This window comes from Coregonus lavaretus (assembly GCF_964263955.1).
Source record: "Coregonus lavaretus genome assembly, chromosome: 18".
Taxonomy (NCBI): domain Eukaryota; kingdom Metazoa; phylum Chordata; class Actinopteri; order Salmoniformes; family Salmonidae; genus Coregonus; species Coregonus lavaretus.
The window spans coordinates 25,326,710-25,353,800 of NC_140005.1; the positions used below are offsets into that span (position 1 = coordinate 25,326,710).

The following is a 27,091-nucleotide window of genomic DNA, read 5'->3' on the forward strand; positions in this document are numbered from 1 at the left end:
CAAGGAATACCCCCCAGTTATCCTGAAGTCTGTTTCTAACAGAACAGTTGAAAGGATTGCAATTGTACTATTGACTGGTCTGCACTCATTGAAGACTTGACATGGTGGAAAATGAGAAATGGATCACCTCCACACAAGCTGATCTCTGGTCCCTGACTCTCTGTCATCAGTGTTTGATTTGCCTTCAGTGGCATTCTCACTCAGGTAAAGATGCCCAGGTGTGGATGTGTAGTAATCTCCTTAGACTGATGGTTCTCTCTGTACCTCACACCTGAGCTACACACAGACTAGACAGCCTGGGGTCACAGGTCATGCTACGTGAACAGAGCACGCAGTGCTGTATACCTGGCAGCAACGTCTTAAAGCACAAGAACAATAATTTGTTTTGTTATTAAACCTGCCTGTCCTAGCTAATTTCTTCAAATAATGCACTTGTGATTCCTGATTTGTGCCTATTGTCTAGATGAGTGCCATTTTATTGTTGGAACTTTCTGATCATTGCATGTTGTGAGAAAAAAAAGAGGAAAGAAAAGCTATTGCATGGTTGGTACTTACTGTTGAATGCTGCAATGATTAGGCTCGAGGGAGAGAGCCAGATGTAGGCAGAGTGATCTAGAGAGATCAACGCAGGCGTCTCATAGAGTAGCATCTCCAGGACTCTGTCTCCATGGGTCTGTCTGTGAAGTCTCCATTCTCTGGTTTTTATTGGACTCTGCTGTCCGTCTGTAAGAAATCAAATGGTCCTCTCTCTCTCCTCTCTGTACTGCGTAATCGTCCTCTTCACTCGTCCCTGTTCTCCTGTCCTCTGGACTGTTTCCAGCGGAGTTACTCAGTGTTCTCCTCTGATTCAGTGCCGACTCCTCTCCTTTCACTCACTCTCCTTTGTGCCGCTTTGATGTAAGGTCAGCTGCTTTGTGGTTAGATGCTGAAGTGCGTGTGTAAGTCAGTCAATGCGTGTGCATATAAATGTGTGTGTGAGCTGCTCCCAGCTCTGACAGTGTGTCTGCCTGCTGTGTAGATAAAGTCCTTCTCTCGCCTAGAGAGAAGCTGAGATGACTGGGACTGTTGTCCCTGCCACACTGCCCCAGGCCTGACTGGCCCAGCCACGAATGAGAGGAGTGGGAGAGATGAAGGGGCGGGCGAGTAAGAGAGAGAGGAATGTTAGAAACAGCAAATAGGGAAAGGGGGATTTCAATGGAGAGGAAGGGTGATGTGAGGGGGGAAGGTAATTCAGAAAGAGAGTAAGGGGGAGAACTATTTGACTTGACGTAGGGTCACTAGCATTACTCACATAACATTACTTACTCACAGTGACAAAGCCACATTATCACCACTCACTACTAGTGTGCTTGCTGAGACAAAACATGCATGTTTTTGCCAAGGCATTTTCAGACTGGATTCTTCACACGTTTGTTGCCCTGGAGATGGTTTTGGTTTGTGTATTTGAAAATTAGCAGAATGTGAAGAGCCTGTTGCTGCCTAATAGTAGTCCTATGGGGGGCGCTATGTTTCACCTACCTTTTTTACCTCTGATGCTTAATTGATTGTGTGTGTGTGTTCACACTGAAATGTCAGACTTTTTTATTCTTTATAGCCCTGCAAAAGCTCCCCAACAGCAGGGCAGTCCAAAGAGTGAAGACTGGGGACTGAGGAGCATGACCGGAAAGTCTGACTTTTTGGCGAGTGAGTTACACATTTATATAATCTTCTAGTTAATTTGGCTTCCAATTGGATGCCTTTTTTCCCAAACAATACAGAAAGTCATTGAGCAAACCTTTTTGTGTTACCTCATCTCTCCAACTCTAGTTGCACCTCCACCCCCATTGACCACTTATGAGTACCCCACCTTGCCCATTACAAAGAATAGACTGGAGGTAAAATACTTTAGTAGCCTCACGCACGCATTCACACTTACACACACATGCATGCTTTAGTTACTCCTACCATGTCAGGACATTTTCAGGTCATAGACTTTAACAGAGATGGTCATCAGCAACATTTCCTCAGGTCATAACACCACTTAAGGTTTTACGGTGTGCTTCAGATGAGCACTGATTCTGTCTGATGGAGCCATAAGCGCAACAAGAGGGGAAATAGCCCACTGTGAATGTCTTCACATGCACACAAGTAACAGAGTGTGATGGAGTAGGGCCATTAGTTGTCCATTAGTGAAGAGATGTGTGTTTCAGACTTTCATTTCCTACAGATTCAGATTCACAAGTATTGTCCTACAAGAGCAAAATCGGAATGTTTTAATGTTATTGTGACTTTGTGAACATAAACAACAGATTAGAATACTTTATTATATACTATAATTTAGATTGTTGAATCATATTTTGTGTTAATCTTTAAATGGCTACAATATGTTAATTCCTTCCCTCTGCTGTGTTTGATGTGCAGTTCTGTGTTTGTGTATTTCCAGCTCATCTCTCTGATCGAAAACAACTCAATGGTGATCATCCGTGGAGCCACAGGCTGTGGGAAGACTACCCTGCTGCCCCAGTTCATCCTGGACTACTACAGCGAGAAGAATGCCCCCTGTAACCTTGTGGTCACCCAGCCTCGCAAAATAGGCGCCAGCAGCATCGCCCGATGGGTCGCCAGAGAGTGCAAGTGCACCCTGGGTGGTCTGGTAGGATACCAGGTTAGTGAAGTATTCACAACTCACACACACCTTGTTGATGATATCATTTTGATATCTATATCCCCCAAAAATACTTTACCATGCGTAATGTGTTACAAAGTCTGATTTGCGCACACATCCCTTGGTGGAAAGAAGATGGAGAAAAAGGTGTAAGAAACCAGAATTGCGTGTTCAAGTTTCATAACAAGGGGCAGTGGACTGAGTCTAGCATCTCCAGCGATATTATTACCCCTCGATGAAGCTCTGTACAAAAAGCCCACTTGAAGTTTCTGTTGCACAGGGAGGAGTGTGGTGGATACACTTCCATGCTGGACTGTTTCCAGGCTGTCTAGATGCATTGTGTCCAGCTCTGAAACAGCAGACACCGTCTAATTATAACTCCCTGCTCCTCTCCTCTGTCTGCTCTGCTGCAGTTTGCAGGAGCGGTGATGATGTCACTGTTAGCCAGACACTGAGTGAGGAGTGAGACAGTGATGGGCTGACCTGATGAACACCTAAGGGCTTGAAATCTTGTCAGAATAAATACAGATGGGAGCACACAGTATATTGCAGAATTGTAAGAGAAACCTTGTGTTGCACATAGGAAGAAAATAGACACCAAGTACCCATGCTCTGCACCTGGTGGGAGCTATACAATTTATTTACTACCAGATAATGATCATTATCCAATTGGTAGGTTCTCTAGTGTCTGTTCTTTCTCTTGTTCTACCAGTATAATGTGTCCAGTAGAGAGCTGGAGAAACCGATGGGTTCCGGGCCTTGAAGATGTATAGAGAGTAACAGAGCATTATCCACTTTCACAGTGACCTTCCCATGACACTCCTGCCATGAGGGAGGGCTGTTTTTATACATTCCTCTTAGCATTGGCTTTGTCTGACTGTCCTAAGGGTAGTGTGATGGATGTTTACAGTGCTTTCTATCTCTGTCTTTCGTTTCTTACTGAGAGTTTTTGTGAAAGTCTTGCATGATTTGTACTTGGATTTGAGTAGCAGGACATGAGAGCAACTCCTCAGGGAGAAATGTTAGGATAGGCAATTTGTCTGATCTCTGAGAGTCACGTTGTGTGGTGAGTTTGTGCTCTGGGATATGATGGCTGATGTGAGTTGTTCAACAGAATGTTTGACATCACATAGCTAGATAGATAGATAAATACCTACAGCTACAGTAGATTTAGAATCCTCACGTCTGCCTTTAGGCTTCACCTTTCCTCTTGACTGACATGGACAGGTCTAATGGTCTGTGTATTTTTGTGTTTATGTGCTTGTGTGTGAAAATGTAAGGGCACCTACTCATATGTTTCTCTGTTTGTTTCAGGTGGGCCTGGAGAAGATGGCAACTGAACACACAAGACTCATCTACATGACCACTGGAGTGCTGCTGCAGAAACTGGTCAGCGCAAAGAGGCTGACTGAGTACTCCCACATCTTCATAGATGAGGTAACTGAGACTCAGACTGGTCATCATTTCAAAGTAGTAATTTTTTGACTTCGATACCAGGTTTAGTATCACGATACTCGATACGAAAATGATACCAAAAGGATACCCAAAAAAAGAAGGTATATTAGCCAAAGTCACAAAATGGCACTTGATCCAGACAGAAACTAACCTACTGCTCTGTTCAATCATTGGGCATCTTTTGAGTCCAATATCATTTAATTAGAATTATTTTACGTCAACATTTTTCAGAGACGGCCATGTACAGTGAGGGATAAAAGTATTTGATCCCCTGCTGATTTTGTACGTTTGCCCACTGACAAAGAAATGATCAGTCTATAATTTTAATGGTTTATTTGAACAGTGAGAGACAGAATAACAACAAAAAAATCCAGAAAAACACATGTCAAAAATGTTATAAATTGATTTGCATTTTAATAAGGGAAATAAGTATTTGACCCCCTCTCAATCAGAAAGATTTCTGGCTCCCAGGTGTCTTTTTATACAGGTAACGAGCTGAGATCTGAGATTAGGAGCACACTCTTAAAGGGAGTGCTCCTAATCTCAGTTTGTTACCTGTATAAAAGACACCTGTCCAAAGAAGCAATCAATCAATCAGATTCCAAACTCTCCACCATGGCCAAGACCAAAGAGCTCTCCAAGGATGTCAGGGACAAGATTGTAGACCTACACAAGGCTGGAATGGGCTACAAGACCATCGCCAAGCAGCTTGGTGAGAAGGTGACAACAGTTGGTGCGATTATTCGCAAATGGAAGAAACACTAAAGAACTGTCAATCTCCCTTGGCCTGGGGCTCCATGCAAGATCTCACCTCGTGGAGTTGCAATGATCATGAGAACGATGAGGAATCAGCCCAGAACTACACGGGAGGATCTTGTCAATGATCTCAAGGCAACTGGGACCATAGTCACCAAGAAAACAATTGGTAAAACACTACGTCATGAAGGACTGAAATCCTGCAGCGCCCGCAAGGTCCCCCTGCTCAAGAAAGCACATATACATGCCCGTCTGAAGTTTGCCAATGAACATCTGAATGATTCAGAGGAGAACTGGGTGAAAGTGTTGTGGTCAGATGAGACCAAAATCGAGCTCTTTGGCATCAACTCAACTCGCCGTATTTGGAGGAGGAGGAATGCTGCCTATGACCCCAAGAACACCATCCCCACCGTCAAACATGGAGGTGGAAACATTATGCTTTGGGGGTGTTTTTATGCTAAGGGGACAGGACAACTTCACCGCATCAAAGGGACGATGGACAGGGCCATGTACCGTCAAATCTTGGGTGAGAACCTCCCTCCCTCAGCCAGGGCATTGAAAATGGGTCGTGGATGGGTATTCCAGCATGACAATGACCCAAAACACACGGCCAATGCAACAAAGGAGTGGCTCAAGAAGAAGCACATTAAGGTCCTGGAGTGGCCTAGCCAGTCTCCAGACCTTAATCCCATAGAAAATCTGTGGAGGGAGCTGAAGGTTCGAATTGCCAAACGTCAACCTCGAAACCTTAATGACTTGGAGAAGATCTGCAAAGAGGAGTGGGACAAAATCCCTCCTGAGATGTGTGCAAACCTGGTGGCCAACTGCAAGAAACGTCTGACCTCTGTGATTGCCAACAAGGGTTTTGCCACCAAGTACTAAGTCATGTTTTACAGAGGGTTCAAATACTTATTTCCCTTATTAAAATGCAAATCAATTTATAACATTTTTGACATGCGTTTTTCTGGATCTTTTTGTTGTTATTCTGTCTCTCACTGTTCAAATAAACCTACCATTAAAATTATAGACTGATCATTTCTTTGTCAGTTGGCAAACGTACAAAATCAGCAGGGGATCAAATACTTTTTTCCCTCACTGTATATGCATTAATGAATCAATTAAACAATCGTACAATCAACTTGACTTTGTTTTTACCAATCTAACTACTTAACAACATAATGGTAATCATTTATTTGAATGGTAAATCTCTTGATAAATTGGGTAAATCAAAATGTCACCTAGGCCTATTCACAATACAGGTGAATGCATATGCAATAGGACTGTGTTCATGTATTGAGTTATTAAGCCTGTTTTGGCTGATTTCATGGGGGTACAGATGACAATCTGTTTCACTTCCATTTGGGACTTATTTTATTCTACTGATCGACACCATTTGCATAGAACCGTCAGAGCCCTATTCACACACGCTGAGGCAATAGATCATCTTAGGCTGATGGAGAGACGTGACGGAGAGACCGATTTAAGTAAATGAATAACGTTTTTGGTAGCAATCAGCTTTGAAATCAGCATATTTTGCTTTATGGTTTGCGTAGTATCATAAACAAAGTACCAGGGTAATGAATTGATGTTAGCTTCAGCTGTAAGCTAGCGATAAAAGTTACAGTGCCTTCAGAAAGTATTCACACCCCTTGACTTTTTCCATATTTTGTTATGTTACAAAGTGGGAATAAAATTGATTTAACTTTTTTTATAACTAGTCCACTCAGGAACATTTCAATGTTGTCTTGGTAAGCAACTCCAATGTATATTTGGCCTTGTTTTAGGTAATTATCCTGCTGAAATATGAATTTGTCTCCCAGTGTCTGTTGGAAAGCAGACTGAACCAAGTTTTCCTCTAGGATTTTGCCTGTGCTTAGCTCCATTCCATTTATTTTTATAAAAATAAAAAAAACTCCCTAGTCCTTGCCGATGACAACCATCAACATGCTTGAAAATATGAAGAGTGATATGTTGTGTTGGATTTGGCCCAAACATAACGCTTTGTATTCAGGACAAAAAGTTCATTTATTTTCCACATTTTTTGCAGTATTACTTTAGTGCCTTATTGTAAACAGGATGCATGTTTTGGAATATTTGTATTCTGTACAGGCTTCCTTCTTTACACTCTGTCATATAGGTAAGTATTGTGGAGTAACTACAATTGTTGATCCATCCTCAGTTATGTCTTATCACAGCCATTAAACACTGTAACTTTTTTAAAATCACCATTGGCCTCATGGTGAAAACTCTGAGCGGTTTCCTTCCTCTCCGGCAACTGAGTTAGGAAGGGCGCCTGTATCTCTGTAGTGACTGGGTGTATTGATACGCCATCCAACGTGTAATTCATAACTTCACCATGCTCAAAGGGATATTCAATGTCTGGTCTTTTGTTTTTACCCATCTACCAATAGGTGCCCTTCTTTGCGAGGCATTAGAAAACCTCCCTGGTCTTTGTGGTTGAATCTGTGCTTGAAATACACTCCTTGAATGAGGGACCTTGCAGATAATTGTATGTGTGGGGTACAGAGATGGGGTAGTCATTTAAAAATCATGTTAAACACTATTATTGCACACAGAGTCCATGCAACTTATTATGTGACTTGTTAAGCACATTTCTACTCCGGAACTTACAGTGGGGAAAAAAAGTATTTAGTCAGCCACCAATTGTGCAAGTTCTCCCACTTAAAAAGATGAGAGAGGCCTGTAATTTTCATTATAGGTACACGTCAACTATGACAGACAAAATGAGAAAATAAAATCCAGAAAATCACATTGTAGGATTTTTAATGAATTTATTTGCAAATTATGGTGGAAAATAAGTATTTGGTCAATAACAAAAGTTTCTCAATACTTTGTTATATACCCTTTGTTGGCAATGACACAGGTCAAACGTTTTCTGTAAGTCTTCACAAGGTTTTCACACACTGTTGCTGGTATTTTGGCCCATTCCTCCATGCAGATCTCCTCTAGAGCAGTGATGTTTTGGGGCTGTCGCTGGGCAACACAGACTTTCAACTCCCTCCAAAGATTTTCTATGGGGTTGAGATCTGGAGACTTGAAATGCTTCTTACGAAGCCACTCCTTCGTTGCCCGGGCGGTGTGTTTGGGATCATTGTCATGCTGAAAGACCCAGCCACGTTTCATCTTCAATGCCCTTGCTGATGGAAGGAGGTTTTCACTCAAAATCTCACGATACATGGCCCCATTCATTCTTTCCTTTACACGGATCAGTCGTCCTGGTCCCTTTGCAGAAAAACAGCCCCAAAGCATGATGTTTCCACCCCCATGCTTCACAGTAGGTATGGTGTTCTTTGGATGCAACTCAGCATTCTTTGTCCTCCAAACACGACGAGTTGAGTTTTTACCAAAAAGTTATATTTTGATTTCATCTGACCATATGACATTCTCCCAATCCTCTTCTGGATCATCCAAATGCACTCTAGCAAACTTCAGACGGGCCTGGACATGTACTGGCTTAAGCAAGGGGACATGTCTGGCACTGCAGGATTTGAGTCCCTGGCGGCGTAGTGTGTTACTGATGGTAGGCTTTGTTACTTTGGTCCCAGCTCTCTGCAGGTCATTCACTAGGTCCCCCCGTGTGGTTCTGGGATTTTTGCTCACCGTTCTTGTGATCATTTTGACCCCACGGGGTGAGATCTTGCGTGGAGCCCCAGATTGAGGGAGATTATCAGTGGTCTTGTATGTCTTCCATTTCCTAATAATTGCTCCCACAGTTGATTTATTCAAACCAAGCTGCTTACCTATTGCATATTCAGTCTTCCCAGCCTGGTGCAGGTCTACAATTTTGTTTCTGGTGTCCTTTGACAGCTCTTTGGTCTTGGCCACAGTGGAGTTTGGAGTGTGACTGTTTGAGGTTGTGGACAGGTGTCTTTTATACTGATAACAAGTTCAAACAGGTGCCATTAATACAGGTAACGAGTGGAGGACAGAGGAGCCTCTTAAAGAATAAGTTACAGGTCTGTGAGAGCCAGAAATCTTGCTTGTTTGTAGGTGACCAAATACTTATTTTCCACCATAATTTGCAAATAAATTCATTAAAAATCCTACAATGTGATTTTCTGGATTTTTTTTCCTCAATTTGTCTGTCATAGTTGACGTGTACCTATGATGAAAATTACAGGCCTCTCTCATCTTTTTAAGTGGGATAACTTGCACAATTGGTGGCTGACTAAATACTTTTTTCCCCCACTGTATTTAGGCTTGCCATAACAAAGGGGTTGAATACTTATTGACTCAAGACATTACAGCTTTTCATTTTCTATTAATTTCTAAAAATTTGTAAAAACATATTTCCACTTTGACATTATGGGGTATTGTGTGTATGGGGTATTGTGTGAAAATCTAAATGTAATTCATTTTAAATTCAGGCTACAACACAACAAAATGTTGATAAATTCAAGGGGTGTGAATACTTTCTAAAGGCACTATAGCCTACAAAGCTGGAAGCTACTGGTATCTTATTGCATTGTAAAGTGTTCTGTACAGCATGAGTGGGGAGCTAACATGAGGCAAACCCAGACTCCCACTGCAGGGGACTAGTAATGAGGAAGTGGAGCAGGCACGGTGCACGCCTCGGGCTATAAGGGGGACATCGGCTGCGTTGATAGACAGAGTTGATCCGTGAGACACATTTGACTGAAGCACCGTAAGTAACAACAATTCTAGTACCAAACCGTTTTTCATGTTCTAGTATCGAAAAAGTACAGATGTTTGGGTATAATGTGCGACACCATTTCAAAGTAGTCTACAGATATGACTTGACTGGTAATGATGATGTCCTATCTGATGTACATTGTGTCTCTTAGTACCCAGTAACATCAAACTAGCTGAACGTGAGTAATATATTGTTACCATGGCAGAGCATGAAGGTGAGCCCACGCTTCTCATCTCATTCACCACCATGTGATCCTAAACCGTACTGACTGAACAGACACACACCGCCTCCCTTCCCCCTTTATGCAGGTCATCCTCATGTCAGCCACCATCAACTGCAGGGAGTTTGCAGAGTACTTTGGCACCCCCATCCGCAGCCGATGAACCCAGCCTATGTGTTTTAGGTGGAGGGGGCTCCCTACGCCATCGAGGAGTTCTACCTGGATGACCTCCATAGCCTGATTCCCTACAGGGTGAGAGGGGGGAGCCCCAAGCCTAGTCTGTGGATGTAGCTGGTACTCATGGTTTAGACTGACCTAACACTGTGTCTGTGTATTAACTATCAGGTGGATACCCGCCGTCCAGACGACCCTTACATCACTGTGGAGATGTACAATGTGACTGTCAGCCTTATCCAGAGCTTTGACGAGCTGGAGGCCAAAGATCAGAGGTGAGGGGTCAACAGCTGTACTCTTCATCTTAGCTCGCTTGATAAATAAACCATTCGTTCACTATTTGTTAATTACCATTGACTTAGTTGTCCTGGTGTGTTTGTGTATCTCAGCAGCAGGACTGCGAGGGAGGGAGGGAGGCCTGTCTCTGCCAGACAGGGGCAGTGTGCTGGTGTTCCTCCCTGGTCTGGGTGAGATCCACTACATGCAGGAGGCTTTGTCCAAGCTGGTGCGCAAGAGGTGGGTGCTGTGTGTGTACATGTGCACTTTCAGTGGTCTCTGGAGCGTGACTATGGTAGGGAGACTGTGTTCGGTGCGTAGTAGAAACTTGATGGTGCTGTTACGGTGTATGTTTCAGACTGCAGGTGTACCCTCTCCACTCCTCAGTCACTCTGGAGGAGCATAATGGGGTGTTTCTGGTGCCTGTCCCAGGGTACAGGAAGGTAACTATCACACCACAACCCAGTCTACTGAATAGGACTTCTAGAACGCAAAGTGTTTTGTCTCTGTCTCCACAGATCATCCTCTCCACCAACATTTCAGAGAGCTCTGTTACAGTCCCAGATGTCAAATATGGTGGGTGTTTTCATTTTCATAATGTTTACAGACCTTCCTTGCTATATGTACTGCCATACTGTATTCACTCTCCATGTCTTGAATATGTGATGTATTCCTGTTGACAGTGATTGATTTCTGTCTGGCACGACACATGGTCTGTGACAAAGAGACCCGTTACCAGTCCCTCCGCCTCACATGGGCCTCCAAGACCAACTGCAACCAGCGTAGAGGTACAGTACAGCAGGGTTTCCCAAACTTGGTCCTGCAACACTGCTGGGTTTTTCACACTTAACAGTTTCCCATGTGTATCAAGAATGGTCCACCACCCAAAGGACATCCAGCCAACTTGACACAACTGTGGGAAGCATTGGAGTCAACATGGGCCAGCATCCCTGTGGAACGCTTTTGACACCTTGGAGAGTCCATGCCTCAACAAATGGAGGCTGTTCTGGGCAAAAGGGGGTGCAACTCAATATAGGAAGGTGTTCCTAATGTTTTGTGCACTCAGTGTATAAAGCTGCTATTTTATTCTGACTAGGTTGTTTTTTGTACTGTTCCCAGCGTGCCCCCCTGGCCAACATCATGCTGAAGGTGAAGCTTCTGGACATGGGGGACCCCTGCTCCCTCCTCTCCACTGTCCTCTCACCCCCCCAACCTCAATGACATCGAGAGGATCATACTCCAGCTCAAAGAGGTACCTCACTGTGGACCTTATCACAAACAGCCATTGAAGGCTTTGGATTCCTGTATTTGTGGAGAGGTTTCCAATGAGAATCTTAGATACAATGGTGCTGAACACCCAAATCTGTCACTGTGTGTTTGTGATGTTGCAATGGTTTCCTAACGTTGGTTCTGCTGTGTCAGGACCTTTACGTCAGCTAGCATTAGCTCTGTCAGTGGTGTTTGTGTATGTGTTTGTCAGCTGTGACTGAGCGGGGCGTAAAGCCTTTTGATGAAGTCTGTGTATGTGCTGTGGATGGGCTCTTTGGTTGGAAGGTTTGATGGACAGACATTTTTGTATTTTGTATTATTATGTTTGACTGTATGTGTGATGCCTAAGTATTCTTGCAGTCAGTTATTTTTGAAATAATGATAATTGTCATGACGTGTGTGGTGTAGATGGGTGCACTGTCTGTGGGGAACGATGGGCAGGGCCAGAGGCGTTTTGATGGAGAGCTGACGTTCCTGGGTCGGATTCTGCCTCACCTGCCTGTGGACCTGCACCTGGGGAAAATGATCGTGCTCTGCCACTTCTTTGGCTGTCTGGAGGAGTGCCTCATCATAGGTCAGTGGGGTTTGGGTTTATGCTTTGTCTGTAGGTGTGTAACTGTAGGTGTGTGTTCAGGCAACAACTCCTCAACATGTCTCTCTCTCTTAGCCGCCTCCCTGTCTCTGAAGAGCTTCTTTGCCGTGCCCTTCCTACAGCAGCTGGCAGGCTACAAGTGAGTCAGCACATGAAAATGTATACATGTTCTATCATACAGCAAAAAATATATAATTACACTTCTACAATATCTACCTCATCACTGCCATTTGAGTTATTGTCTGCTGTAAGACTGTCATCCTTGTCTCTTAAATGTTTGAATATTCAGGAGCAAGCTGTTGTTCGCACACGGTGTGCCGAGTGATTCCGTTGCTTTTGTCAACGCATTCAAGGCTTGACACATGTCCAGAAGCAAAGGAGAGTTGAGGCACCCGAAGGTGAGAGAGTATTTAGATCGTTATGTTGCATACATTAACTTTAAACATGGATAATACATAGAAGTGTATGGAATAAAGGAGGTGCCTAAAGACATTAGACAAAGGTCCAGTATCGGCTGAGATGTCTGCAGTAAGGTGTGTGTGTGTGTGTTCTTCCTCCCAGGACAACCTGGAGTGGGGCAAGGAGAACTGCATCTAGATCAAGAGGATCAGAGAGGTATAGAGACCAGCATCTCACCAAACACACACCAGGTGACCCAAATCCCTGACCTGACCCTGCCTCTCTGTGACCCCCAGGTGGCCGAGCTCTATGAGGACCTGAAGGAGAGAGTGTCCCAGTTCAACATGCACGTGATTGAGAACCCAGCGCCAATGGAGTACTCCAGCCTCCACAAGCAGAGGTTCATCCAGCAGGTGAAACCGAGGCACATGCCAGCATTCAGGAGCTTACTTCCAACTTATAGCTATATGATTATTATTATGACACTATAATATTACCTGTTGTACCTAGCCCTCCTATTCAGAATATCATTCCGCAGTGCTAACACTGTAGCCCCTGTCTATTTGATAGTGCCTTTAGAAAGTATTCATACCCCTTGACTTATTCCACAATTTGTTGTTACAGCCTGAATTCAAAATGGATTAAATTCATATTTTTTCTCAGCCATTTACATTTTAGTCATTTAGCAGACGCTCTTATCCAGAGCGACTTACAGTTAGTGAGTGCATACATTTTCATACTGGTCCCCCGTGGGAATCGAACCCACAACCCTGGCGTTGCAAGCGCCATGCTCTACCAACTGAGCTACACGGGACTAACGCCCAGATCGGTGAAGTGCAGTAGAGACTGTTGTCCTTCTGTCAGGTTCTCCCATCTCAGTCAAGGAACTCTATAGTTCTGTCAGTGGTCGTTGGGTTCTTGGTCACCTCCCTGACCAAGGTCCTTCTACACACAATACCCATAATGACAAAGTGAAACATGTTTTTAGAAATGTTTGCTAATTTATTGAAAATGAAATACAGAAATATCTCATTTACATAAGTATTCACACCCCTTTGCTATGACACTCCAAATTGAGCTCAGGTGCATCAAATTTCCTTTCATCATCCTTGAGATGTCACAACTTGATTGACAAGCACCTGTGGCCAATTCAATTGTTTGGACATGATTTAGAAAGAAACACACCTGTCTATACAAGGTCCCACAGTTGACAGTGCAAGTCAGAGCAGAAACTATACCATGAAGTCCAAGGAACTGTCCGTGGATCTCCGAGATAGAATTGTGATGAGGAATATATCTGGGGAAGGGTAGAAAACTTCTAGAGTGTTGAAAGTTTCCAAGAGCACAGTGGTCTACATTATTAGGAAATGAAATAATATGGAACTACCCAGACTCTGCCTAGAGCTGGCCGTCCGACCAAACTGAGCAACCGGTCAAGAAGGACCTTGGTCAGGGAGGTGACCAAGAACCCAATGACCACTGACAGAACTACAGAGTTCCTTGGCTGAGATGGGAGAACCTGACAGAAGGACAACAGTCTCTACAGCACTTCACCGATCTGGGCTTTATGAGAGAGTGGCCAGACGGAAGCCAATCCTGAGAAAAGGCACATGACAGCACGCCTGGAGTTTGCAAAACGGCACATGAAAGACTCTGAGATCATAAGGCAAAAGATTCTGTGGTCTGATGAGACAAATATGTAACTCTTTGGCCTGAATGCAAAGCACTATGTCTGGAGAACCAGGCAGTAAGGATAGAGGGAACAATGAATGGAGCCAAATACAGGCAAATCGTTGATGAGAACCCGCTTCAGAGTGCAAACAACCTTAGACTGGGGCGATGATTTACGTTCCAACAGGACAATGACCCTAAGCATACAGCCAAAGCAACGCTGGAATGGCTTCGGAACAAGAATGTGAAAGTCCTTGAGTGGCCCAGCTGAAGCCCAGACTTGAATCCCATTGAAAAGCTGTGGAAAGATTGCCCCATCTAACCTAACAGAGCTTGAGAAAATCTGTAAGGAAGAATGGGGAAAATCACAAAATCCAGATGTGCAAAGCTGATACAAACATACTCAAGACGACTCAAAGCTATAATCGCCGCCAAAGGTGCTTCTAAAAAGTATTGACTCAGGTGTGAATACTTATGTAAATGAGGTATTTCGTTTTAAAAATGTAAAATAAATGATGGGCTATTGTTTTTAGATGGGTGAAAACATCTATTTTAATCAATTTTGAATTCAGGCTGTAACACAACAAAGTATAGAATAAGTCGAGGGGTATGAATACTTTCTGAAGGCATTCCATCTTTCAGGTGGTTGCCTACTACCCCAACTACTTTGCCCAAGGGGAAATGGATGAAGAGCTGGCCTCCAAAGACCTGTCATACAGTGCTGGTATGATGCCATTACCCCTTATCCCTGATTCCCTGATTTATCAGATTCCTATACATTCATGAAGTGTTTGTATGTTGTGAATGCTAGCCCACTGCCATGCTCTTTGACTGTCTCGTCTCAGGTGAGGAACATTTTACATTTACATTTTAGTCATTTAGCAGACGCTCTTATCCAGAGCGACTTACATTATATTTTTTTCTTTCTTTCTTTTTTATTTATTTAATTTTTTTTCATACTGGCCCCCCGTGGGAATCGAACCCACAACCCTGGCGTTGCAAACGCCATGCTCTACAAACTGAGCTACATCCCTGCCGGCCATTCCCTCCCCTACCCTGGACGACGCTGGGCCAATTGTGCGCCGCCCCATGGGTCTCCCGGTCGCGGCCGGCTACGACAGAGCCTGGAACCTGCCCCCCTACAGTTTCCTGGACTAGAAGCAACTGCAGTCCCTGTTCCGTCAGTGTGGCCAGGTTAAGTCCATAGCCTTCGATGGATCCAGGTAACAAACTAATGGATCAAACTTCTACTAGACTTACCATAACTCATCATGTTACATGTTTCATAGATAGATACTTCATAGATGTTTTGACCTAAATGGTCTTACATAGCTTACAGCATGCCCATAGTCCATTGGTAAGACAGTTTAACATTTGTTGTGTGTTCCTTCAGAGGGCATGTAGAGTTCTACCGGACGACTACCCGAGGGTCGGGGCTGCTCCCTGAGGTGTCACTGGCCCTCCTCCTGGCCCACCAGAGGCATCCTCTGGACCTGTTTGTGCACCCCAGTGACGAGGTGGAGACCCGTGCGGGGAGCAGGACCATCTGCCACATGAGATGCGCTCGGTAGGGAGCCTATACATCCTTCTCACACTACTAATCCACTCAGCTGGGGTTTTAACCCTCTCCTTTGCTACAAAATACAGTTTGCTGCATGGGTGTAACATCATCTAACCCCAATTTCTCAAGAGAAATGCATTTAGCGGAGTAGAAGTCAGTCAGTCAGTCAGTTGATGTCTAGGTAATGCCAGCTCTGGCTCAGGGCCAATTACCTATTCAGGGGGGTGGAGGTGTCCTGTTAGTGGCCATCTGGGTTTGGGGGGAGTGGGCTCTGCCCGTACCCCTGCAGGCCTGCAGTCACCCACAGGCTGCACCCCTCCACACTGGGCCTTGATGTAACCTGACGTGCTTGCATTCTGGTTGACCCTCTACAGCCATCACACAGCCTCTGAGAGGGTAGATTTAGGCAGAGTCAGACCCTCCCCCTCCTTCTCACATACATTTACAGACAGGGCTGTCATGAGTGAGTTAGGTAAGTCTCATAGACTCACTAATACAATGATGCAGCTCAGTGACTTGGACTGTTACACTAGCACTATGTTCCCTCTTGGAGGGATCCTCCTGGCTTTTTAAGAATAATTCGTTCTGTCCTGTGGTTTGCAGTGTGAATGTGGACTTCCAGAACAACTCAGTCTACCCAGTGGGGGTGCTGAGCAGCACCATCGACCCAGACAAGCTGCCCTCCAACCCCATCTTCCCGGTCAACATCACAGAGGTTAGTCAGGCTGAATTTCTGGGAGCTGTTTTTGTGTAAATGAGTAATCTGGTGACGATTATATCTATAACTGTATTGAGGTGATCACATACCCTCCATTTTGGCAATGCACAGTATGTTTTGGAGGTGGTAACCAAGCATGTCTCCTTCATTTTGCCTCCCTAGGTGGTGGAGGTGGACCACTTCTGGGGCTTCAAGGCGGGCGAGGCCAGCATGGAGAAGCAGCGCCATCTGACAGCGGAGATTAATTCTCATGAGCTGTGTCCAGTTCCTGTCTCCCTCTACCCCAACCTGCTGTGCCTGGCACCTTTCGCTGAGGGCGACGAGCAGGGCCTCTACTACCGTGCCAAGATCCTGCATGTCCGCGGCAGCTCTGTGGAGGTACAAGCACATGCTCACTAGTATACACAATCACTCCTTTCATACACTTAAAGACACAGGTTGATTACAGTTGCAGTTTTAGTGGATGAACCATGTAAAGTATGTGTGTTCTGAATGTCCAGGTGGAAACACCACTCTGTTGTCGTGTAGCTGCATGAGGGAGCTACCTGCTGATATCATGGCCCACCCATTCCAGGTACAGCTACAAAGTTTTAAATATCTTAGGGCCACATCCTAAATTGATCTAGTATTCCTATATTCTGGTTTGACTTTGTCCTGTATTCTGTTACAATTGTCTTCTGTCCTGTCTCCTCAGGCCCAGGAGTTCTGGATCTCTGGGATGCATCCATCGGCCCAGTCCATGATCCTGGGGGACCAGTGGAGCAGCCGCGCCCGCAACCGCTTTATTACGTTGGTGAACGGCCACTTGTTCAGTCTCCCTGTTCTCCATCCTGCACGGCTTCATGCGCGTGGAGCTAGTGATCAACACTGACATGGTCACCTCCAGCGTGGCTGACATCATGATACAGGTGGGACACGCCATCAAGGCCGAGGAGAGCTTTGAGTCCAAGGTACCTCAAACACAGACCAGCTTTCCGTCTGTCTTCACTGCAGGTTCTAGAATGTTGTGCTCATGGAGAATTGTTCAGTTATAGTATTCCTGTCAGGCTTGGCTATAAACATAAATAATTCAGTGTTTCTTAGCTGTCCAGCAGTAGAAACACAGGCTGTGACCCTGACCGTGCTGTGTGGTTGTGTGTCTTGGAGCAGATCCACGACGTGCTGGTGTCTCTGAACAAAGACCTGCAGGACAGCACCTACACCCCCAACGCTACCAGCAGCTCCTGGAAGACCAGCAAGGAGGAGAAGCAGCTAATTGACAGCCTGCTCCAGTCCTTCGCCAAGACCAGCCAGTCCTCTCTGAAGAGCAAGGCAAGAACACTGGCCAAACGGCTGAGTCACATTTCATAGACTGCCTGTCTGCTTCAACCAGACGGTGTTGTTAGTTGTTCACCACAAGAGGGTGTCATCGTCTTTCTGCCTTTTGCCTGCCTCCTCCTGTCCAGAGGGTGGAGCCATTTTGATAGTATGCGAGCTGGTGTACATTTTGTTCTACAGTCGTGGTCAAACGTTTTGAGAATGACACAAATATTAATTTTCACAAAGTCTGCTGCCTCAGTTTTGATGATGGCAATTTGCATATACTCCAGAATGTCATGAAGAGTGATCAGATGAATTGCAATTAATTGCAAAGTCCCTCTTTGCCATGAAAATGAATTTAATCCCCCAAAAACATTTCCACTGCATTTCAGCCCTGCCACAAAAGGACCAGATGCCATCATGTCAGTGATTCTCTCGTTAACACAGGTGAGAGTGTTGATGAGGACAAGGCTGGAGATCACTCTGTCATGCTGATTGAGTTAGAATAACAGACTGGAAGCTTTAAAAGGAGGGTGGTGCTTGAAATCATTGTTCTTCCTCTGTTAAACATGGTTACCTGCAAGGAAACACGTGCCGTCATCATTTCTTTGCACAAAAAGGGCTTCACAGGCAAGGATGTTGCTGCTAGTAAGATTGCACCTAAATCAACCATTTATCGGATCATCAAGAATTTCAAGGAGAGAGGTTCAATTGTTGTGAAGAAGGCGTCAGGGCGCCCAAGAAAATCCAGCAAGCGCCAGGACCGTCTCCTATAGTTGATTCAGCTGCGGGATCAGGGACCACCAGTGGGGTAAAGTCATTTTCTCTGATGAATCCCTTTTCCGATTGTTTGGGGCATCTGGAAAACACCTTGTCCGGAGAAGACAAGGTGAGCGCTCCCATCAGTCATGTGTCATGCCAACAGTAAAGCATCCTGAGACCATTCCTGTGTGGGGTTGCTTCTCAGCCAAGGGTGTGGGCTCACTCACAATCTTGCCTAAGAACACAACCATGAATAAAGAATGGTACCAACACATCCTCCGAGAGCAACTTCTCCCAACCATCCAAGAACAGTTTGGTGACGACCAATGCCTTTTCCAGCATGATGGAGCACCTTGCCATAAGGCAAAAGTGAAAACTAAGTGGCTCGGGGAACAAAACATCGAAATTTTGGGTCCATGGCCAGGAAACTCCCCAGACCTTAATCTCATTGAGAACTTGTGGTTGATCCTCAAGAGGCGGGTGGACAAACAAAAACACACAAATTCTGACAAACTCCAAGCATTGATTATGCAAGAATGGGCTGCCATCAGTCAGGGTGTGACCCAGAAGTTAATTGACTGCATGCCAGGGTGGATTGCAGAGGTCTTGAAAAAGAAGGGTCAACACTGCAAATATTGACTCTTTGCATAAACTTAATGTAATTGTCAATAAAAGCCTTTGACACTTATGGAATGCTTGTAATTATACTTCAGTATACCATAGTAACATCTGACAAAAAATATCTCATAACACCGAAGCAGTGAACTTTGTGAAGACCAATACTTGTGTCATTCGCAAAACTTTTGACCACGACTGTATTAGTGGCTATGGGCCAGGGCCACTCCTTCCTCTCAGGAATTTGTGGAAAACAATTTGTTTCTGGGGAATGTTTTTCCTGTTATTTAACATGTATTAAATAATTGTTTATGAATGATAGTGGCTACAGGATGCCCATTGAGTCTTACTGGTGACTGTAAGTAAAGTGTTGCTGATGCTGTTTCCCACAGGTTCGTGTGCATGGCACATCCAGTCCTCACAAAGTCAAACTTCCACAGCTTTAGCAACGTCACCGACTACAGGTTAGTCAGTGTCACACAGATCAGGTTAGAGTTTGGCCCAGTGCTGGTGACACTATATCCCAGTGCTAATGAATGTGTTAACTCCTTACAGGTCAGTGCTCATAGAGAAGGACCGCATTAACTCAGTTGCGTTGAATGACAGTCCTCAGGACAGCCATCAGGTACAGTACTGGGAATGGGATATGATCTGGGATATAATAAGCACATTAGAATAAGGGATAGACCATGGGTGTCCAACTCATTTTGCCCTTGCGGACCGCATTCGGTCTTCACTGAGGTCCGCAGGGCCGCACTTGAAATTGATTATGTCCTCGCCTTCAACATTTTCTACAAATGGTCCTCTATCCAGCACTATTGGAATTTAATACTCCCAGACTATCTAGGTTTCGATGACTGTCGGCAAGCTGGACAGAGTGAAATACACTTGAGTATACCAAACATTAGGAACACCTTCCTAATATTGAGTTGCACCCCCCCCCCCCCCCCCCCCTTTGCCCTACGAACAGCATCAATTCGTCGGGGCATGGACTCTACAAGGTGTCAGAAGCATTCCACAGGGATGCCTGCCAATGTTGACTCCAATACTTCCCACAGTTGTCAAGTTGGCTGAATGTCCTTTTGGTGGTGGATCATTTTTGATGCACACGGGAAACTGTTGAGCGTGGAAAAACCCAGCTGCGTTGCAGTTCTTGACACAAACCGGTGCGCCTGGCACCTACTGTACTACCATACCCGGTTCAAAGGCACTTAAATATTTTGCCTTGCCCATTCACCCTCTGAATGGCACACATACACAATCCATGTCTCAATTGTCTCAAGGCTTAAAAATCATTCTTTAACCTGTCTCCTCCCCTTCATCTACACTGATTGAAGTGGATTTAACAAGTGACATCATTAAGGGATCTAGGGCTGTCCCCAACTAAAAATAATAATAATAATCTTAGTGGACCGAAAGTCGTCTTTTTTGGACCAATGGATTGCTGGAAAATATTTGACGTGTATTTTTCCATATATAGACACATTGTTTTAATAAAATCAACTATGCGTTGAGCTTGTTTGATGCTTTAAGCTTACGGTTTGATGCCTTAAGATGGCGCCAGAGATCTAGATAACCAGAAGAAAAAAAAAAACTTCACCTGACCCAACTATTCTCCTCCCGCTCCTGCTGGCTTTTGCAGATCCTCATTACCGGCCGTGACCGGGAGTCCCAAAGGGCGGCGCACAATTGGCCCAGCTTCGTCCGGGTTAGGGGAGTGTTTGGCTGTGGGGGCTTTACTTGGCTCATCGCTTTAGGGACTCCTTGTGGCGGCCCGGGCGCCTGCAGGCTGACTTCGGTCGTCATTTGAACTGTGTTTCCTCCGACACGTTGGTGCAGCTGGCTTCCGGGTTAAGCGAGCAGGTGTTAAGAAGCGCGGTTTGGTGGGTCATGTTTCGGAGGACGCATGACTCAACCTTCGTCTCTCCCGAGCCCGTTGGGGAGTTGCAACGATGAGACAAGATTGTAATCACGAAAAAGGGGGTAAATTTTTTTAAGAAAATCCTATAAATCACATTGGCCAGTCTGCAACGAACTTGAAACATTATCAACTATTAACTTGGGTCCTGCCCAAAGCTTGTGCTAGAAAACTTGCAACATTGTATAAAATATTCTGGGCCCTCAGTTTCCTGCTCCAGTGAGCTCGGGACAGACACAGCTGTAGGCTATTTGCGCAAGGGATAAGAACTTGGGCAGGAGCTCACCGTAGCTAAGAACCGGCACCTCAAATGTTCTACTGCTTAAGCTCCTGTTCCTTTATAGAATAATAGCTCAAAAATATTGTGGAGCTGCTGCACCTAAATATAAGCAGTACCATCACCCAAAATGAGTACCGGAACCTATTTCAGTCCTAGTCAAGCACCGATAAGAAGCCTATTTTATGTTTCCACTGGATCAGAGCATGACATTTTTCAGTTTCACGCTGAGTGGTTATCGAAAGGGAGAGAGCTGGAAAGATTTTTCAAATACATTGAGGAATTATTCATTATCAATGGATGTAAAAACAGACTTTGTTTGCTTGCTGTTTTAGGTGAAGAAAACATTACTTTGAGAAGCGCCACAGCTCATTAGTGGTGGTGCGTTAAGCCAATCAGAAATACTATCAGACCCCTTGACGTTTTCCACATTTTGTAACATTACAGCCTTATTAAAAAAAAAATCCTCATCAATCTACACACTATACCCCATAATAACAAAGTGAAAACAGGTTTTTATAAATTTTAGCAAATGTATAAAAAATAAAAAAGATACCTTATTTACACAAGTTTTCAGACCCTTTGCTATGAGACTGGACATTTAGCTCAGGTGCATCCTGTTTCCTTTGATCATCCTTGAGATGTTTCTACAACCTGTGGTAAATTCAATTGATTGGACATGATTTGGAACAGCACACACCTGTCTATATAAAAGGTCCCACAGTTGACAGTGCATGTCAGAGCAAAAACCAAGCCATGAGGTCGAAGGAATTGTCCGTAGAGCTCCGAGACAGCATTGTGTCGGAACAGATCGGGGGAAGGGTACAAAAACATTTCTGCAGCATTGAAGGTCCCCAAGAACACAGTGGCCTCCATCATTCTTAAATAGAAGAAGTTTGGAACCATCAAGACTCTTCCTAGAGCTGGCCACCCCGCCAAACTGAGCAATCGTCTGGAGAAACTGAGCGTCACGTCTGGAGGAATCCTGGCACCATTCCTACGGTGAAGCATGGTGGTTCTTTCTTTTCTCTACAAAACTATTGAGCGTGCCGTCTTTAGCCAACTCTCTTGCTATCTCTCTCAGAATTACCTTCTTGATCCAAACCAGTCAGGTTTCAAGACTGGTCATTCAACTGAGACTGCTCTTCTCTGTGTCACGGAGGCTCTCCGCACTGCTAAAGCTAACTCTCTCTCCTCTGCTCTTGTCCTTCTAGACCTGTCTGCTGCCATTGATACTGTGAACCATCAGATCCTCCTCTCCACCCTCTCCGAGCTGGGCATCTCCGGCGCGGCTCACTCTTGGATTGCGTCCTACCTGACCGGTCGCTCCTACCAAGTGGCGTGGCGAGAAGCTGTCTCCGCACCACGTGCTCTCACCACTGGTGTCCCCCAGGGCTCAGTTCTAGGCCCTCTCCTATTCTCGCTATACACCAAGTCACTTGGCTCTGTCATATTCTCACATGGCCTCTCCTATCATTGCTACGCAGATGACACACAACTAATCTTCTCCTTTACCCCTTCTGATAACCAGGTGGCGAATCGCATCTCTGCATGTCTGGCAGACATATCAGTATGGATGACGGATCACCACCTCAAGCTGAACCTTGGCAAGACGGAGCTGCTCTTCCTCCCGGGGAAGGACTGCCCGTTCCATGATCTCGCCATCACGGTTGACAACTCCGTTGTGTCCTCCTCCCAGAGTGCGAAGAGCCTTGGCGTGACCCTGGACAACACCCTGTTGTTCTCCGCTAACATCAAGGCGGTGACCCGATCCTGTAGGTTCATGCTCTACAACATTCGGAGAGTACGACCCTGCCTTACACAGGAAGCGGCACAGGTCCTAATCCAGGCACTTGTCATCTCCCATCTGGATTACTGCAACTCGCTGTTGGCTGGGCTCCCTGCCTGTGCCATTAAACCCCTACAACTCATCCAGAATGCCGCAGCCCGTCTGGTGTTCAACCTTCCCAAGTTCTTTCACGTCACCCCGCTCCTCCGCACACTACACTGGCTTCCAGTTGAAGCTCGCATCTGCTACAAGACCATGGTGCTTGCCTACGGAGCTGTGAGGGGAACGGCACCTCCGTACCTTCAGGCTCTGATCAGTCCCTACACCCAAACGAGGGCATTGCGTTCATCCACCTATGGCCTGCTGGCTCCCCTACCTCTGCTGAAGCACAGTTCCCGCTCAGCCCAGTCAAAACTGTTCGCTGCTCTGGCACCCCAATGGTGGAACAAGCTCCCTCACGACGCCAGGACAGCGGAGTCACTCACCACCTTCCGGATACATCTGAAACCCCACCTCTTTAAGGAACACCTGGGATTGGATAAAGTAATCCTTCTAACCCCCCCCCCCTTACCCCACCCCCCCCCAAAAAAAAAAAAATTGTAAAGTGGTTATCCCACTGGCTATAAGGTGAATGCACCAATTTGTAAGTCGCTCTGGATTAGAGCGTCTGCTAAATGACGTAAATGTAATGTTTTTCAGCGGCAGGGACTGGGAGACTAGTCAGGATCGAGGGAAAGATGAACGGAGCAAAGTACAGCGAGATCCTTGATGAAAACCTGCTCAGGAGCTCAGACTGGGACGAAGGTTCACCTTCCAACAGGACATCGACCCTAAGCACACAGCCAAGACAACGCAGGAGTGGCTTCGGGACAAGTTTATGAATGTCCTTGAGTGGCCCAGCCAGAGCCCGGACTTGAACCCGATCTAACATCTCTGGAGAGACCTGAAAATAGTTATGCAGCGACGCTCCCCATCCAACCTGACCGAGCTTGAGAGGATCTGCAGAGAAGAATGGGAGAAACTCCCCAAATACTGGTGTGCCAAGCTTGTAGCGTCATACCCAAGAAGACTCGAGGCTGTAATCGCTGCTAAAGGTGCTTCAACAAAGTACTCAGTAAAGGGTCTGAATACTTATATAAATTATATTTCCGTTTGTTATTTTTTATAAATTTGCAGACATTTCTAAAGACCTTGTTTTTGCTTTGTCATTATGGGGTATTCTGTGTAGATTGATGGAAAAAAACAATTGAATCCGTTTTAGAATAAGGCTGTAATGTAACAAAGTGGAAAAAGTCAAGGGGCCTGAATACTTTCCGAATGCACTGTGTGTGTGTGTGTGTGTGTGTGTGTTACTGCTCGACTAAAACAATCTCGGTCAGTCGACTAAAACAGTCGACCAGTCAACAAATTGGGGTCAGGCCTAAAGGGATCATAACTGTCACTTGGATTCGCCTGGTCAGTCAGTCATGGAAAGAGCAGGTGTTAATGTTTTGTATAGGCTCATTATAATTTCTACACTGTTTCGATTTGGGTTTAGGCACTTCAATGTCGATTGCGATTAGATTGCAAAAAATTGAAAAACAAAAAATAGTTTTTTGCTCAAACCACCCACTGGCTCGCTGTTTTTTTTTCTTCTGTGTCCTAGTGTAAATAGCCAGTTTCTTGTTTTTTGTCTATTTTGTATATATTTCTCAATTTTACTTTTAATTCTTTAACTAAATATACTTTCCTGCAACCCGCCTCACCCAACGTGGAAAGGATTCTATTATTTCTTTATAACTTTTATCAAGAACCTTAAGCTGAAACTAGTCTAGCTGCAACTGAATGGCTACTTGCTATTAGCCACCGTTAGCGTCTTCACCATTGTCCGTGGCACTACCCATCAGCTAGCTCTAGCTCTAGCCTGGACAATTCGTCGGCCAGTCTGCACAGCGTGCTATCGACCCAGAGCATATCGGACTTTCTGCCGGAATCACTGGACCCTAGCGCCGGATCATCGCAACCACCTAGCTGCAACCTGTTGTTGGCTAATTACCATTGCCCCTTAGCAGCACCAGTTAGCCTTGAGCTAGCCTCGAGCCAGGCCCATCTCCCGGCTATCTACCTCTTTCAACCGGACGGGAGCTCCTAATGTTGACACTGAGCCCCGCCGATCCAACACGACTGGTTTGCCGACGAAATCGTCTGATGTGGTTTCAACAGGCTTCCCGTTACGACGTCGACCACGAAGATCCATCTGCTAGCCACGGCCCGCTAGCACACGCAAACTACAACTGTGCTTCCTGCTAGCCTGTGCTGTAGCACCAATTTGAACCGCTCTCGGACTCACATATTGCTGTTCACTGGACCTTATGATCACTCAGCTGCACAGCTGATGCCTGCTGGACTGTTCCTTTACACGGTACCCTGTCCTGTTTATTCTGTTTAGCCTCAGCCCAAACTTTATCGCCATTACCAGTTGTTGTCTTAGCTCTCTCTAATAACACCTGTGATTGCTTTATGCCTCTCTCCCATGTCAATATGCCTTGCCTATTGCTGTTTGGGTTAGTTCTTATTATACAATTTCACTGTAGAACCCCAAGTCCCTCTCAAACTGCCTCAAATAGTTCCTTTGTTCCACCCCCCATACACGCCGAGACCGGCTCAATCGGTGCCTCCAGTGATGCTATCTCTTTCATTGTTACCCAACGCTTAGGTTTACCTCAATTGTACTCATATCCTTCCATATCCTTTTCTGTACATAATGCCCTGAATCTTTTCTACAACGCCCGGAAATCTGCCCCCTTTATTCTCTGTACCCAACGCACTAGAAGACCAGTTCTTAAAGCCTTTAGTCGTATCCTTATTCTAGTCCTCCTCTGTTCCTCTGGTGATGTAGAGGTTAACCCAGGCCCTGCAGCCCCCAGTATCACTCCTACTCCCCAGGAGCTATCATTTGTTGACTTCTGTAACCGTAAAAGCCTTGGTTTTCTGCACGTAAATATCAGAAGCCTCCTTCCTAAGTTTGAGTTATTCACTGCGTTAGCACACTCCGCCAACCCTGATGTTCTAGCAGTGTCTGAATCCTGGCTTAGGAAGGCCACCAAAAATTCTGAAATTTCCATCCCCAACTATAACATTTCCCGTCTAGATAGAACTGCCAAAGGGGGTGGAGTTGCAATCTACTGTAGAGATAGCCTGCAGAGCTCTATCATACTATCCAGGTCTGTGCCCAAACAGTTTGAGCTTCTACTTCTAAAAATCCACCTTTCCAGAAATAAGTCTCTCACTGTTGCCGCTTGCTACAGACCCCCCTCAGCCCCTAGCTGTGCCCTGGACACCATATGTGAACTGATTGCCCCCCATTTATCCACAGAGTTCGTACTGCTTGGTGACCTAAATTGGGATATGCTTAACACCCCGGCCATCCTACAATCCAAACTAGATGCCCTCAATCTCACACAAATTGTCAACGAACCTACCAGGTACAACCCTAAATCCGTAAACATGGGTACCCTCATAGATATCATCCTGACTAACTTACCCTCTAAATACACATCCGCTGTCTTCAACCAGGATCTCAGCGATCACTGCCTTATTGCCTGCGTCCGTAACGGGTCCGCGGTCAAACGACCACCCCTCATCACTGTCAAACGCTCCCTAAAACACTTCAGCGAGCAGGCCTTCCTAATTGACCTGGCCCAGGTATCCTGGATGGATATAGATCTCATTCCGTCAGTAGAGAATGCCTGGTTGTTCTTTAAAAGTGCTTTCCTCTCAATCTTAAATAAGCATGCTCCATTCAAAACATACAGAACTAAGAACAGATAGAGCCCCTGGTTCTCCTCGGACTTGACTGCCCTTGACCAGCACAAAAACATCCTGTGGCGTACTGCATTAGCATCAAATAGCCCCCGCGATATGCTACTTTTCAGGGAAGTTAGGAACCAATATACACAAGCAGTTAGGAAAGCAAAGGCTAACTTTTTCAAACAGAAATTTGCATCCTGTAGCACTAACTCCAAAACGTTTTGGGACACTG

The 27,091-nt window shown here is 45.3% G+C and overlaps 1 pseudogene across 1 annotated transcript in view; it reads left to right on the top strand.

The window, feature by feature from the left end:
* LOC311145606 (ATP-dependent RNA helicase TDRD9-like) overlaps positions 1–27,091 on the top strand; it is a 35,851-nt pseudogene that overhangs the window by 5,415 nt on the left and 3,345 nt on the right. Inside the window, exons 2-27 of the transcript XR_014615596.1 lie at positions 1,576–1,683; positions 1,807–1,874; positions 2,423–2,644; positions 3,959–4,081; positions 9,839–10,002; positions 10,096–10,199; positions 10,314–10,440; positions 10,559–10,643; positions 10,719–10,776; positions 10,884–10,993; positions 11,320–11,452; positions 11,878–12,043; positions 12,137–12,200; positions 12,351–12,459; positions 12,623–12,676; positions 12,757–12,873; positions 14,774–14,855; positions 14,900–14,976; positions 15,170–15,354; positions 15,525–15,698; positions 16,296–16,407; positions 16,573–16,788; positions 16,889–16,984; positions 17,105–17,360; positions 17,560–17,746; positions 19,479–19,550. The product of XR_014615596.1 is annotated as an ATP-dependent RNA helicase TDRD9-like (transcript). The remainder of the gene's footprint in view (positions 1–1,575; positions 1,684–1,806; positions 1,875–2,422; positions 2,645–3,958; positions 4,082–9,838; positions 10,003–10,095; positions 10,200–10,313; positions 10,441–10,558; positions 10,644–10,718; positions 10,777–10,883; positions 10,994–11,319; positions 11,453–11,877; positions 12,044–12,136; positions 12,201–12,350; positions 12,460–12,622; positions 12,677–12,756; positions 12,874–14,773; positions 14,856–14,899; positions 14,977–15,169; positions 15,355–15,524; positions 15,699–16,295; positions 16,408–16,572; positions 16,789–16,888; positions 16,985–17,104; positions 17,361–17,559; positions 17,747–19,478; positions 19,551–27,091) is intronic.